We start from the raw sequence: 17,366 nt of genomic DNA, 5'->3' as shown, positions 1-17,366 counted from the left end.
TTTCAATTAGACATTTGCCGGCACTGGTCTACACCTGAATATAGCCCCCATAGAACGGAACCTCCCGATTTTAGATATTTTGAATGTTGTGACTTCAATATTCCACCGAAATGGGTGAAATTTGGTATTTAGTCTTCGTTGGTGGTATGAAATTTGTCGGTATAAGTCCACGCCTTCATATAGCACCCATTGAACGGTATCTGCGGATTTCTGGTATTTTTAAGGTTGTGGCCTCAATATCCCTCCGAAATGGCTGAAATTTGGTATTAGGTCTCCCTTGGGGGTATGAAACTTTCCACCTGAAATTTGCCGGTATGTGTTCACGTCTTCATATAGCCCCCATAGAACAATACCTCCGGATTTTAGGTAATTTGAAGGTTGTGGCCTCAATATCCCTCCGAAATGGCTGAAATTTGGTATTACGTCTTCCTTGGGGGTACAAGCTGCAAGCCTTCATATAGCTCCCATAGAACGATACCTTCCGATTTTCGGCATTTTGAAGGTTTTCTCTATTTTATTGACTTGTCTGAAGAAAATTTTAAACAGAAAAATTGTACACACAAAAATTGTTGTTTTATGTTTTGCATATGCGAAATTTATGCATTTTGCATATGTCATACGTTTCGGTTGCAATTTACTCAGAAGCCAAAAATAGGCCCAGTCCCAAAATTTAATATGAATCGGACCAAGAATAGGGGTTGCATAAAATTCCACATTAGAAATATTTTATATAATTTGTTTCAAACCGTTATACATATCAAGATACGATAAAAACCTAAACCGAACTCCCAATACTCGACCCATTCTCTAACACATTGAATGATTAACTCAGAATAGACCTATCAAAGTTATCGTAAAACTTAAACAAATTATCTTTGGCCCATGATTAAAAATTAATTAACAAATTTAATTTCATTAGCAGTTAACCATGTTGTCATAAAATATCAATATCTAATTATTTCGACATTTTTAATATTGACTTGACATTTCACATCTTTTTCTATCCTTTGCTATCCATCTATCATCATCTTCATAAACATTTTTCTATACAAATCCACATAATTTAATTAAATTTCTTCTTTTCCAATAAACTTGTCGATGTTCTTTTGGGTGTGTGTTTTGTTTTTATTTTCTTATCATATGACACCTTCAGTCGGACTGACTGACACCCACCATCAAAACCTTATTTGAAGTTACTGAACTACATCGATATTGTTATTAGTTTAATAACAGTTTCCCCATTGAGAGAGGAGTAAAGACAAAAAATATTGTGATAATAGAATTTCAATGATATTTCATCGATATGTTTTGTGTAAATATGTATGTATGCTACACGTATGTATGTATGCCCTGCCATGTTTTGTAATAATTTTTTAATTAGAAATTATTGTAAATTTTATTACACATCATATGTGTTCAAAATGTGTGTATTTTTTATTTGTATGTACCTATAAATGTTTGCAGTCAAGTTATTTCATGATATTGTTACATCACTGTCACAAATTATGTTACATCCATATTGCCACAATTGCGATCGTAAAAAAATTGTCCCATATCTGTTGGAATTATAGAATAAATTTAATTATGTGTAGCAGAGGTGCGATAAATAATTAATTCCTCTATGAATTTTAGAAATGTTTCCAGGATCAAGCACAACATGCTTTTTAAGAAGTTCAGAAGTGCTTGAAAATAAAATAGATGACAGGGACCGCATCTTTATAGAACAGTGATATGTTAACAATGGCGGACATACAATAATAGTACAAAATTGATATTATTGCCTTACAGGAAGTGAGATGGGAAATACAACGGCATAAAAGTCACAAAGGATTCCGGTCTACTTCCATAAAACATTTACTAAGTGTTAAGCCGGAGTATAAAGGTTATGGTATACAGATTCACATCGTGGGTGAAAGTATTACCCAAATCGTAGTGAGGCAATATTTTTATACCCTCCACTATAATATGGAGGGTATAATTAAATTTGTCATTCCGTTTGTAACACATCGAAATATTCATCAGAGACTCTATAAAGTATCTATGGGCCATATTGTTGAAAATTTAACATGGTTGAAGTCAAGGCTTACCCTTAATAACTCGCGGAATGGGGTTGAATATTATACAAATTAAATGCTTTAGGGTAAAATGAAATGTTTTAGACTTGGCAAAAATATTGGCCTTAAATGTTAATTTGAGTGGAAGCTGTGGCTACATTTATGTTAAATAATGGGATAAAATGGGTTGAAGCCAATGTGCCTTTTTTTGTTTTCTCTCGATTTGTGATTAAACCACACTCTTCACGATAATCCTGTCAAAGTAAATGTAGAAGCCAACTAAACAAGGACTTTTCAAAATTTGATTTGACATATTGAAACCAGATTTTAGGTGTTTTTTGAATTTTCTTCTAATTTCGTTCCGCAAACACGTTTTCCAAAAAATCATATATCACTGTGCAACATTTTTAATGTGATATTGTGCAAACAATTCGAGCTGAGAATTTTTTGAAAGTACAGACCCAAACGACAAGAAACCCTACTTTGGATTTGTTGTGTCAGATCCAGCTCGGATTTTATGGCCCCATCTAAACATGGTTAAATATTGAGCTTTTGAATAAATTTGGGGCTATATCTCTACAACCAATGCGAATCTTCTTCTGACCTCTGAAGCAAATTTGTAGATAAGGACAAGAATAAAATTACCTAAAATTGTTTTCGAAAATATCGCGCATTTTTTCGCGTATTCTGGGGGCCGTTTCCACTGCAATGAAAAAAATAGTTTTTGCGGAAACACAGATTAAAAAACTTCACTGATTAGGAAGCTACATTAATTTGTGATGCTACATCCACGGTTTCTTATTGATCGCCTTGAACAAAATATATACCGATGTAGACAAAATTTAACTTTGCGCAGATTAGAGATGTCTTATAGGTTTTTTAATGCTAAGATGCATATATACAAATTAAAAGATATGGTCTTGCTGTACAAGAAAATTGCATGCGGACAAAACGATTTTGATAATTACGCGATATACACATATTTTAATAATGCATATAAATTAAAACGGTTGATTTGAACTCTATTTCTGTTTAAGAAATCTAATGATTTATTTCAACAACCCGATAACTTTCCTCAATTGGAAACCTTCTATGTGAATGTAGATGAAGCAATATCCGCAAATTTTCTTAGGAAGTAAAATTTGGTATTTAGTCTTCATTTGGGGTATAAAACTTTCCCCCAGCAATTTTTCGGTACCGGTTCACGCCTTAATATTGCCCCCATTGAACGGTACCTCCCAAATTTCAATATTTTGAAGGTTGTGGCCCCAATATTCCAACGAAATGGGTGAAATTTGGTATTTATTCTTCGTTAGGTGTACAAAACTTTGCACCTGCAATTTTTAGGGATAGGTACACGCCTTCGTATTGCCCTTATATAACGGTACATCCCGATTTTCAGTATTTGGAAGGTTTGTGGCATCAACCGACTGAAATTCGTCGGTATAGGTCCAGGTTTCGATATAGCCCCCATAGAACGGTAACTTCCGATTTTCGTAATTCTGAGGGATTATAAAATATTCCACGAAGAGAATTATCAGTATAGGTCCACGTCTCCCTAAATACACCATAAAAGGGTAGCTCTTGATTTTCGGTATTTTGAAGGTTTCAAAAAATACCGAAACTCGGGAGGTACCCACCTATGGGGCAAATATTAGAACGTGAACCGATATAGCCCACATTACTCCTAGGGGTAAGGGGTAAGAAGTTTGAATGAAGTTCCTAAATTCTACCAAAGCGTGGATGATCAAATTGATGGCTTTGGTACAGGCATATCATCCTGTAGTATGCACAGGATAGGGAAAGAGCATTTTTTCCAAACTGTTGATATCCAATACTTGCAAAGACGACGAAAATACCACAGATCCAATCCTAGAAGATACTATTGAATATATACCGGCCGACAAAGATGAAACCTAATGAAGAATAATGAGGCAGGAGGAGTCGATAACTTACCAGCCGAGCTGTTCAAGACCGGAGGCGGTATGTATGCATCAGCTAGTGAGTACCATCTGACCTGAGCATCCTGTGTCACGTCCACAAGAAAGGAGATAAGACTGTATACTCTAACTATAGGGGCATAAGTCTTCTTCCTATTGCCTACAAGATAGTGTCAGGGATATTATGCGAACGACTAAATCCTATGGTCGCGAAATAATTGGACCCTACAAATGTGGCTTTAGACCTGGCAAGTCCACCATTGAGCAGATATTTACCCTGTGGCAAATCCTAGAGAAGACCCAAGGGATGCAAATCGACACCTACGACCTTTTTGTCGATTATAAAGCAGCCTTCGACAGCCCCCTACGTCTAAAGGTATTCCAAGCCATGTCTGTATTTGGTATACGCGCAAAGCTCATACGGCTTTGTAAAATTACTTTAACTGAAACTCGATCCTCAGTTAAAATAGGAAAGAACCTCCCCGAACAGTTTTATACTATAAGAGGTTTCAGACAAGGAGACAGCCTTGCGTGTGACCTCTTCAACATACCGCTGGAAAAGGTCATACGAGGGGCAAACGTTAAAAGTTATGGAACAATATACACCAATAACCACATGTTACTTCCTTATGCTGACGATATAGACATCATAGGACGATCAGTAAAAGAAGTAACTGGCGGTAAACGGCGAGAAGACCAAGTTGATGGTGTCGACGCGTCCACTGAGGTCGGACCAACTGTTGAAGTTGGTTCCTATAATTTTGAAGTAGTAAAAGACTTCGTATACCTCGGCACCGTCGTAAACACAACAAACGACATCAGTTGTGAAATAAAAAGAATAATTTTATTGAGAATTTTATTTTATTGGATGCTACTTTGGCTTAAGTAAGCAGTTAAGAAAGAACAAAGCCACATCCGATCAAACAAAAGTAACACTTTACAAACCACTGATACTACCCGTGCTGATGTATGGTTTCAAAGCATGAGTACTTGCAAGGCATTGCTTGATGTGTTTGAAAGAAATATTCTTCAAAAAATATACGGACCAATCTGCGTTGATGGTGAATATCGACGTCGTATGAACTACGAGCTGTATCTGCTATACAACGACATCAGTATAAATAAACGTATCGAGATACAACGATTGCATTGGGTAGGCCATTTCATCACGCAGAGAAATATATGTTAGAAATATGTTTGGATCCAAACAAATATTTGTTTGGGACTGATTGCAAACAAATATATTTTGGATCCAAACATAATTTGTTTGTGTCTAAACAAATATATGTTTGCAACATTTTGTAACATATCTCAATTTAATATGTTTGGGTACCAACATATTTTTTATGTTAGAACATATTTTTTATGGCTGGAGAGGATTTTGGTCAAAGAGAGTAACAACAGGGCTCTCGCAGCTGCGGAATGCTGGTTTATAATAAAGAGCTGTGTGCATGTGCATTGTTCCGATTACGTTACGATGTCGGTACGATTGGTTTGCTGGGCTGTTATTCCATACATTTTCATCGTCTCACCATCACATTGACAATTTATCAACAAACCACAACACAACCCCCACCATCGTCTCACGATAACATTCCCAGCTAACCAAAATCGGAAAAACATCAGAGTTCGGATCCAAACTCTGACCGAAAGTCATATGGCGTGGTTGACGTGTTCTCTGACCGAAATTCGGATGAAAATCGGAAGTAAAATCTTATGAAATTCGGACCGAATTTGGTCCGAAGTCAGATGAACTATCGTATGAACTTCTGATTTATATACCAGCATTCGACCAGAATTTGTTTTTATTATTAAAAGATTTTGAAAATACAGAGTTAGTTCATGAAATATCCAGATCCTATAAAAGTTTATCTACTATAAATATATTAAAGGTTTTAGTATCATATTATGCTGTGTTAAATGCGCGACTTGGTGGAAAAACAAACTGTGGAGAACAACAAATTCGTCAACACGATCTGTGAAATATGTAAAACAATTGTTATTAATATATGAAAAAATAGATGTCTTCACATGCAAAAAATTGTGGTACACATAAAAGTGTTAAGAAACTTAATTTTGGCCATATGCAAATATAAAACTTATGACTTTCCACGGAATAGTGTTGAAGTTTGACGAAGAAAATCTTTACATTCATTAACTTCATAAAAATAAAGAAATATGTATGCAACCGATCACTATGAATAACATTTAAACACTATCATGCATAAACACGCATAACACAAATAAACCAAATTTGTTCTCCGATACAGAAATTAAAACCCGAGCATTCAATCATTACACATTTACAACAATTACACATTTATAATGTGTGAGCGAAACATGTATAATTCTTTTCTCTCTGCTTATTTACACTTAATTTTGCCCAAGCAGCACATGGGCTAATAGAAAGAGGGGGAGAGAGGACGGGAAAAAGTTCGTCAGACTAGTCGGACAGAGTTCGGACCGAAGTCGGTCAGACGCATCGGAAGAAATTCCGACTTTGAGCAGACGCGTCGGACGTCCGATTCTGTGTTTGTTGGGTTGAGACTTTATCAACAAACCACACACACAACAACTACCGCTGTCGCAACAATTGTTGTTAGTTAACTGACAAACCGAATAAGTAAATAACTACAGTGTCCAAAAAACAAAGTTCGTATAGTCAAATACTTCGCAACTACAAATTTGTAATTTCTTTAATATATTTCCGAAAAGTTTGCACATTCTTAAGGCCAAAACTACCTGAAGGAGCGTTCCAATGCTTTTTCGCTGTATTAGAGAGTTTTCAATTACTGTCTTGGCTACAATGTTTGTCTTTGTGTTGGATCGAAAATCTCAATGGTTTGGCTGTTATATGCCAAAATATCCAAAAACGTCAATAAAAAACTTAAAGTAAAAATCGGGAGGCTCGATTTTCACGGTAGATATATGGTCCGGTGGACTTTTTTGCTCAGTTCAACCTCAGGAATCAGAAACGCGAAGGGCCCATTAAGGTTTTCAAATCGCCCCGGCCTAATATGTATGTATGTATGTATATAAAAAATGTATTGATACAATTACCAATATTAAATAAGATTTCTTCCTTGTCCAATAAAATATTTTGTAACGTGGTTTTCTCGTCGGCTGGGATAAGTCCAGTCGCGTCCAGGGTCTCCATAAGGACTCACTAAACCTTACGAAATAAAAGACTAGTTTTATCCCTTCTTGGGGTTCAATCGGATATTTATTCATCTAATTACTAGTATGTTCTACTTCAATGAAATGCGATATTATTACTTTGGCCCTTCTTCGGAGGGGAGGATGCTGATAGGACAGATGATGAAGATTTATAGGTGATCGGGAACTTTATCAACTCGTATGTGTTGGTGTTCGGCAACTAGGCAAATGCTCGGTGATGTTCGGGAACGGAAATGGTTGACGAAGATCGGTGACGACGATTCGGCAACTAGGCTAATGTTGTTCGGCAACGTCGACGGTTGACGAAGCTTGGTGACAACGATTCGGTGATGTTCGGTAACTCGTCCGAAGCTGTTTGGGAACGGCGACGGGTGACGACGCTCGGTAATGACGTTTCGGGGGTTGTCGGAAATGCCGATGGTAGCCGGGGATCGGTGATGACAATGCTGGCTGATAACGATAGTTGTCGATGATCGGAAGCGACGATCCTGGTTGCTGATTCGTTTCAGTAGTGATCGGGAACGTGTTGATTGATGTCGGGCGGGTTGATCTGCTGTTCTGTTCGGAACGACTACTATACAACACTAATTACAGCTACGAACTCATACAGACTACTGCGTATATCTGGGGACAAAGAACCAAAGTCCTTGTGTGGGACGGGAAACCGAAGTCTCCGTGTGGGACGGGAAACCGAAGTCTCCGTGTGGGACTGGAAACCGAAGTCTCCGTGGGGGACGGGAAACCGAAGTCTCCGTGGGGGACGGGAAACCGAAGTCTCCGTGGGGGACGGGAAACCGAAGTCTCCGTGTGGGACGGGAAACCGAAGCCTCCGTGTGGGACAGAAAACCGAAGTCTCTGTGTGGAACAGGAAACCGAAGTCTCTGTGGGGGACAGTAAACAGAATTCACTGTGTGAAATTTATTAATGGGACAGCCACAATGGGTAGTCCCTTCCAAAATTTGCCAACGCAACAAGCCACCCAGGAATGCCTTGGTGAATAGCAAGCCCCCAGCAGTAGCAAGCTGACTTCAACGGCGAAAACTGGAATACTAAAGTATAAACTGGAATGAAGTGAATGCGAATTATTGTGTATTGAGTACAGCAAGCTAATGACTTCAATGCATGACTGGCGTAGATGGAGGTGCCGTTGTCATTGCTACTATGGTGGTAAGGGAAGACCGTAGGTGTTGTTGTATGTATGTGACACTTGTCACGTTACAATTTCCATTCACCTTTTTGATTCAATTATAAAATGTATTGGACATTTAATTTACTAAAAGGCACAAATACTTTAAGAAAAGACAAACACGGATTTATTCACTCACTTTACCGTCTTTAATCAGCGATGTTCTCTAGAACACTGGTGAAAAAGACCAACATAATTAATACCATTTTTTTCTTTTCGTCTTCGCTTGCTACGTTGGTTAAAAACAACAAAGCACAAAACACACGTGTTTTATGTATTACACCATGCACACAGCTCTTTATTATAAACCAGCATTCCGCAGCTGCGAGAGCCCTGTTTTACTCTCTTTGACAAAAATCCTCTCCACCCATAAAAAATATATTCTAACATAAAAATATGTTGGTACCCAAACATATTAAACAAACTATGTTTGGATCCAAACACATATTTGTTTGCAATCAATACCAAACAAATATTTGTTTGGATCCAAACATATTTCTAATATATATTTTTCTGCGCGTACTATGTTTTCTTATTATACCCTCCACCATAGGATGGGGGTATATTAAGTTTGTCACTACGTTTGTAACTACTCGAAATAATCATTGTAGACCCCACAAACTATATATATTCTTGATCAGCGTGAAATTCTACATCGATATAGCCATGTCCGTCCGTCCATCCGTCTGTGGAAATCACTCTAGAGTCCGAACGGATTGACGTAGGTAGATGAAATTTTAGGAAAATCTATCATTTGTACGTAGGACTTTTGGTATTGAAAGCGGGCTATGTAGGTCCACGCTTTCGTATAGCCCCCATACAAAATGGCACGTGACGCGTCGTCCTTTTAAGGAATTTTTAAGATATTTGTCCCATTTTGCCACCGATTGGTTGTAATTTGATATTTTGTGTCTCCAGAGGCCAAAAAACATTCCTACCAAACTTGGTTTATATAGGTCCACGTTTTGGTATAGCCCCCATATAACGCCCCATATAAAGTACGAGTCATTTTAATATATTTTGATAAAAGAGCGAAAGCCTGATATAGTATTGATCGCTGAACATAAACTCAGACTTTCTAATAAATTCAGCCTAGAAGGGTTTAGATGTTTTATTCAATGTAGAGAGGGTGGAAATGGAGGTGGGACCGCAGTGCTAGTTAGAGATAAATACCACTGTGATCGCATCTCCATTTCCACTGGTGAGATAGAATCTTGTGTCGTAAGGGTATTGAGGGATGATGGATCTTCCATTTTCTTCGCCTCAACCTATTGCCGACCCTTAACTAATTTTGTTGCTGCTGATCTCCAGCCCCTGTTAGATCTGTATATGGAAGGGGTGGTTTTGATAGGTGGAGATCTAAATGCCAAACACCCCTCTTGGGGAGGCACGGAGTTCAATGCTAGTGGTAGAGCCCTAGCTCTTTTCTTGGCTGATCGCCCTAATTTTGAAATTTTCTCGTCAGATCGTCCCACCAGACCTAATGACTCTGGGGGCTTTTACATTGACGTTTTCATTATGACCCCTGGTCTCCCAAGGGTTGGTGGTAACAATGCTGTAGCGAGTCATGACTTCGAATCAGATCATAGGTCGATTGAAGTAACTCTTCACTTGGGTGGGCTCTCCACAAGAGAAGTTAATACTTTTCTGAACTTCGACAGAATTAACCTCAACCGTTTTAGGGGAGGGATAAGTCGGGGTCTATCAGAAATCGCTTTACCGACAAATAGAAATGCCTCTATTGAAGAGATTGATACAACAGTAAATAACTTGGAAACCGTTTTCAAGAATGCCATCGATGATTCTGTTCCTAAACAGAAATGTAGGAATATGGCGTTGGGGAATCTTCCCCCCAGGATACTAGGCTTCATCCGGGAGCGAAGAAGAATCCAAAGAACTATTCGCAGATCAAATGATCCGTCCAGATTCCCCTCACTGAGGGCTGATATTCGAAATTTGGATCGAATAATAGAAGATTCGATCCGTTTGTTTGAAGAAGAACGCTTTCAGGGCTTCCTAGAAAGAATTCAAACTGGTAATAGGACCTTCGGGCAAGTCAAGGTGGCAGCTGGGCTTGCCTCTCGGGAACCTATCAAGGTCCTAACAAATCCAAATGGTGAACATATACTCAGCGATACCTTAAAAGCTGAAGTTCTCGCAGACCACCTACAGGGAGTACTGAGTCCCATGGATGGCCCGGTGGACCGTTCCTTCCGCGATTCAGTTAATCGAATAGCGGATAGTATGGACGACCGGTCACCCATGGCGAACTTTAGCGACTCGTTTACTGCTGATGGTGCATCTATTGACAATGCTGCAAGATGGGAAGAAGCAGGCTTTATTCATCCCAGCTCAATAGGCCATGCTCTTGCTTGTAGACCCTCAAAAAAATCGTGTGGTTTGGACAGAATTCCTGACACAGCGTTGAAAAAAGCGGGCAATGTCATATTTGTCTTTCTGTCCATTCTCTTCAATCATTGTTTGAATCTAGGCTACTTCCCATGCGCATGGAAGCAAGCCATGGTTGTTCCCATTTTAAAGAAGGGGTCTCCACCCGAAAAATCTGAAAGCTACAGGCCAATTTCTTTGTTGTCTGCTTTTGGGAAATTATTCGAGTCTTTTATTCTCACTCGGTTAAAAATTATTGTTGAGGATAAAAGAATTCTTAAGAATTGCCAGTTTGGATTCAGAACTGGCCACTCCACATCACATGCCCTCACGGTTTTCTCTAATTTTGTTGTGAAGGGATTCGATCGGAGACGCGGAACCATTGCTGTAGGGCTTGATTTTGCCAGAGCATTTGACTCAGTCTGGCACAATGGGATCCTTTACAAGATGAAGCAGTTAGACTTCGACCACCAAACCTGTAGGCTTATATCCAGCTTTCTAAAGGACAGAGGGTTTAGACTGAAAGTAGGAGATAGTCTTTCTAGCGCAAGACCAATTATGGCTGGGGTCCCCCAGGGCTCTCTCCTGGGTCCCATGCTATATAATATATTCGTCAGCGATATGCCTGAACCTCCTCCAGGTGGTATTCAACTATTATACGCTGACGATGTAATCCTGGCCATGTCCGGATCTAAAGCCAGTACGGTGACATCATGCCTTAACATGCATCTTGAGGACTTACATAGATACTTCTCTATGTGGGGCCTCAAGCTGAATGTGGGCAAATGTACAGCGATCGTCTTTAAGGGGAAAAAGAAAGTGGTATACCCTAACTTCAGATCCGCTCGCCCGATCCTGAAAATTGGGGGCGAGACCATTAAATTGGCTGACAAGATTAGATATCTTGGCGTTATTTTCGATGAAAAGTTTGAGTTCATCAGACATGTGGACTTCATATTGGATCGAGCCAAGAAAATATATTTCAGCTACCATGGTGTATTACGCCATAGTGGCGGTTTAGCGAACAAAATTAAATTATTAATTTATAAGCAGGTCATAAGACCAATTGTTGCTTATGCTTTTCCGGTTTGGTATTTAACTCCTCAAGCCAAATGGATAGGTTGAGAAGATGGGAAAGGTCGATTATCACGTACTGTCTGGGATTGAGGCCAACTATCACCAATAATGGCACAATTAAAAGACCATCGTGTAGGGTAATATATGATACTTCAAACCTTGAAAGAATTGACAGATTCCTCATGAGGGGAGCCCTGAATTTTGTTGAGACAGCACAGACGGTGCAGAATGAGCTCATCGAGGAATCCCTGCAATATTCGAACGACGCAAGTGCCTTAAGCACCAAAAAACATTTACCCCCTGCAGCCCTTCCATTGCTTAACAATGAAGGTCTTCTTTATAACAATGAGGAAAAACTTGTATTTTACCATAGAAGGTACAATACGATGGACACCAACAATACAGTTTATATAACAACCCAGTGATTGCTATATATTTTAAAATCAATGTAAATAATGTAAATAGTAGCTTTAGTTTTTCTTAGTTTTAGTCCTTAGTTCTAATATTTTTCTTAAAAAACAACCGACTTTGGCCCTTTTTAATTGATTTTTTTGGGCACAATTAATACACTTGAATTTAAATTTTTGTTTGATGTAACTGCTAGTGGTTATCCACAGCATAGTTTAAAGAATTGATCTTAGAAGGTAGCGAAAAGCCACATGTTTAATTATTATAGTTTTGCAATAAGTCATTTTGTATAGTCATAAGATTTTCTTCAATAAATAATGGCTTTAGCCGAAAAATGTAAAAATGTAATATATTTTGAATGTATTAGTCCCATTTGACAACAGAGTCGGTAGCAAATTTGTATTTTGTGTTTCCAGAGGCGTAAAAACATTTCTACCATAAAATGTTTATATAGGTCCACGTTTTGATATAGCCCCCATAGGACGATATCTCCCGATTTTCGGTATTTTGAAGGTTTTGGCCTCATTATCACACCGAGATGGCTGAAATTTGGTATTTAGTCTTCGTTGGGGGTATAAAACTTGCCACATTAATCCACCGAAATGGCTGAAATTTGTGGTGGAGGGTATAAAAAGTTCGGCCCGACCGAACGCTTTTCCCACTTGTTTTTTTTTTTTTAATTTGACAAAACAATTTTTTTTCTTTATACCGAATTCCGCCAATATTAAAATCGAATTCTGAATCACTGTGTGGTATGTTGAACATAGTACGTTCCGACTTATTAAGAATTTTTAATTTTTATAGGTATATTTTCCACAAAAAAAAAAAAAATAATAAGATGTTCTGGTCAGAGTTTGAACTACAAACCCTCAATGTGCAATGCAGGCATATTTACAACTCCAACCCTTCGTTCATACATGTTCATAATTATCACTAGAGCATGCTAACCTTTTATTTAAACTCATTTAATTTGCTTTCTAAATAACAAACAATGTTTAGCCTGATGAATAATAAGAGTTTCTTCTTATTTTAATTTAATTATCGTATAATTAATATAATTATAGTAACTTTGTGTTGGATATTTTTCTGTAGCTCATATTTTCATTAGACAATAAACCACAAATTAATTTAATTGTAACCACCGCACTTTGAAGAATTATTCAGATTAAAAGAGCTTGAAAATTTGTCACAATAAACTTCAGCACGTTCCGCTTTGTTAATTTATGGTAATTTAATAGCTATGTATGTACGCAAATGTTAGTCACTCTTCTGTCTTGTATGCATAACAAATTATAATGACTTTAAATTTAGTTATGACATGTTAAATTTAGATCACAGTGAAAATTATGCGCTATCGACTTTAGTACAAATGTAATGTAGATTTTCTTAAAAAAAACATTGATGTGAAGTTGAGAATATTATTTTTAGTTATTTTGCTGAGTCGCTTGCCACATGACTTCGATTTATTTTTTAGTATATACAATCATGGTCATTATCAGCCTCTTCATCTAACGTGCTTGATAAACCGTTTACCGGTTTTAGCATATTTACAATTACATTAGTAATTCCCCTTATTTCTTATCAATTTTAAAATAATTATTTTTTTAACTATTTTAGTCCATTTATGAATACATTTTTTTCCCCAATACTTAGTCATGTCCCCTAACTTGCATGTGAGTCCCCCAACTTTAAAATTCTAATCAAAAATTCAAAACTAAAATCAAACAAATGCATTATTGTAACATTTTATTTTCTGATTATTTTTATTTTTAAACATTCAATAACTGATATCGAAAAATTTATACGAACCTATTTAAAAGTATGGATGTATGTAAATAGAAGTGTACAAAAAACGAATGATAACGCTGCGAAGATATGAAAGTTGTATTTATTTTAGAATTTTCTTTTAAATAATAATTGCTTTACTATTAAGCATTCAATTTCTTCGTCACCCAATTCCATTTTTCTTGGAAATTGTTTCTTTAAGGGTCTGGGGAAGAATAAATATGTCGTCGAAGTGGAAAAAACAGAAATTGTACACCTGAAATTTACAACATCATCGAAAAGATAGGGCGATATGGTAAATTGAGGTTTCTTCCACTTGGCTATGGACATATTTACAATAAATATTATCAATTATTTAAACAACTAAATATGGACAAATAATAACACTTGCCATGTTCAGTGGTTGCTTGCCTGACTGACTGCCGGCCTGCCTGCTTGTTGCACACCTATCGCCTATCACATGATCCCAAAACATGCTATGCGCCAGGAGAAATGTAATGCCCAAGTAGTGAGTTCAGAGTGCCTAATAAATAATGACAATTTCGTCATGCATCGTCGTCACACCAAGGTGAGAAATGTAAATTTTGGGTGGTAGAAACGTGGAGAGACACCAATAAAATGTTTAAATTTAATTTAGAAAAAAAAACTATTTGTAAAGAATAATGTCTGATAAGACAAAAAGGTAACCTCTCTTACCATGGGAATTTTAGGGTAAAATAAAAACAAAACTTATTTTTCTCATTTTTATTTATTTAACCCTAAAGTAAATTAATATTATTTTATGCATAAACCTTGTTGTATCCATTTGTGGTTGGCATTGCGTTTATTTGGATCATAAAATGTTAGATATTTGCTGTTGTTTGTATTCACTTTATTATAACTACATGCAATTATATTACACTGCAATGCCTGTGTATTCCGGGGATCATAGTAAGAAAATGTTTTTGTTTTTTTGTTCTTCTTTAGTGAATTTACAACAACATTTATTGTAGTGATGATATTCAATGTGATCTTGAATTTGCCGGATCATCGTCATCATCAGTACCATGACATGACAAACAACGATTAGCTGTAACAAGAAGTGGGCGTTACTCTTTACAATATTCACTCCCATTTCATTGAGAGTTATGTCAATTTTGTTTTGCATTATTCTTCAATGGAACTAGCAAAAGTTGCTCTTGAATTCTTATAACTGAAATTGAATGCTAAAGGCCAAAAAGAAATGGGATTAAATAAATATTCTAAACTTATGTGGGAATTTGTAAAATCCAAGTTATTTTTGTTTGATATGTGGCAATACTACAACGAGTGATTAGCAAATGAGGGGGTTCGAAGAGTTTCCCAGCAAAATTTGACGGAAGGGGTTCTTTGCGATGACGTGATTTCATGTCATCTTTTGCATTGGTTCAAAGGAAGTCGTGAAAGATCCGATCTTTTCATTAGGATTTGAACCAATACAAAGGAAGTCGTGAAAGATCCGATCTTTTCATCAGCATTTGTACCCATTCCATCGATCCAATAGAGATGATGTTTGTGTTTTTATTTACACACCTGTTTACTTTCATTTTGGTATGTTCCAGTACTGCAAAAATCTACTAATTTTTACTATTTTTTCCGATAACATAAAGGAAAAATTTTTATCGTAGTAAAAATAAGTAGATTCTTGCAGTTTCTGGAACAGACCAAAGTTGTTAGAACTGTCGTCGTGATGTTGTCTTACATTTCCTGCATATCAAACAACTAAAACTTCTAAACAATTGGTATTATATGAAGCTCGAAATGTCTGCAATAAAAATGAAGTCCCAACCATCGAGCTAAAAATAGAATCGGACTGCACACATTGCTATTTTAAAAGTTCCCTTGTCTGTCTAAATCTGACATAAAATGAAATCAATCAAATCTCGCTTCTTGGAATTTGAAAAAAAAAGTCCGAAACGAAAAGGAACAAGAATCTGAAAATAAAGAAGAAACTACTTTTGGAAAGAAACAATTAAAAATAAATTAATTAAGCATAAATGGTATTTGCCATAAAGTCTTTCCTCCCCGTTCGTTACATTTTGTTCTTAGAGATCCCTAAAGCAAGCCGGGTTGTAGATCCCTACATATTTCCGTCACTAAACAAAAGAGTATAAATTACCAAAATGTTGTTATAAAATAACAAAATTATAAAATAAAAGTAATTTACGACATAAAAATACTTAAAGGAGTGCATTTGGAGTCCATGTCGAAATCTGAACTGGTGATGGGAAGATAATTGAAAAAAACCTTTTGTAAGATGAAAGAATATCAGTTGCGGAGAACGGAGGAAGTAATCTTTTGCGTTGCAGCGGTGGTGATTACATTGCAATTTTGGATGTAAACTTTTGAAAAACTAAACTGATAAATTAATTGTAGTTATTTCATGAATTCGTTTGAATTAATAAAGAGTTTTGTTTTTCATGAAAACCATATTTCAATACAGCATTTCCATTTTCCAAACAATATGAAAATGTCATGCCAAGAGGTTGGTGAAAATGACATGCCAAAGCATTGGTTAAAATGACATGTCAAAGCATGGGTGAAAATGACGTGTCAAAGCATTGGTGAAAATGACATGTCAAATCATTGGTGGAAATGACATGCCAAAGCATTGGTGGAAATGACATGTCAACGCATTGGTTAAAATGACATGCTTAGGATCCAGAAAAGAACGTCATCTTTTGGGGTCCACGCTCATATAAAATTCATCGATGAAGATGCTAAAAAGATGACATGCTAGATCACTTGCACCCATGATTGAATGTCATCTTTGGCATCGAACATTTTGCTGGGTTATAATACAAAATAAAAACCTGCGCAAAATAATGGATACACCTTGTTCTTTTTAGATGAAAGTTCAGAAGAACGGTTATATTTACTTAAAGAAATTATGAATATACATTTTCTTATACCTCAATGTCATAAAAGTATAGCAATCAACCAACCAATACACTATAGGCCAACATTTATAACGATGGACTTGTGAGCTTTTTATAAATGATTAATGATTTTATAGTTATAGTGAAAATCGGTTATAAAAAACTACCCAGCAAAAACCCCCCAAAATAACGGGTTTTTATACCCTCAGACTTTAGGCTAGAAAGGGTATATACATACACTTTGACACGAGCGAAAACGTGCCTCATCGAAATAACGGTTTTAGACCCCAAGCATGTTTGGACGAAATTCGTTTCAGACAATTTGGAGTCGATTTAGCCATGTCCGTCGTTTTGTCTGTCTGGCTGGTGCGCACGATAACTCTCGACCGGATCAGTAGGTTGGACTTGAGGCTTCCTTTACGACGGTGTTATTTTTTCTAGGGCAAGTCCTTAC

This window comes from Musca autumnalis, unplaced genomic scaffold (assembly GCF_047663935.1).
Source record: "Musca autumnalis isolate F117 unplaced genomic scaffold, ASM4766393v1 scaffold_2, whole genome shotgun sequence".
Taxonomy (NCBI): domain Eukaryota; kingdom Metazoa; phylum Arthropoda; class Insecta; order Diptera; family Muscidae; genus Musca; species Musca autumnalis.
Note: the sequence above shows the minus strand (reverse complement) of the source record.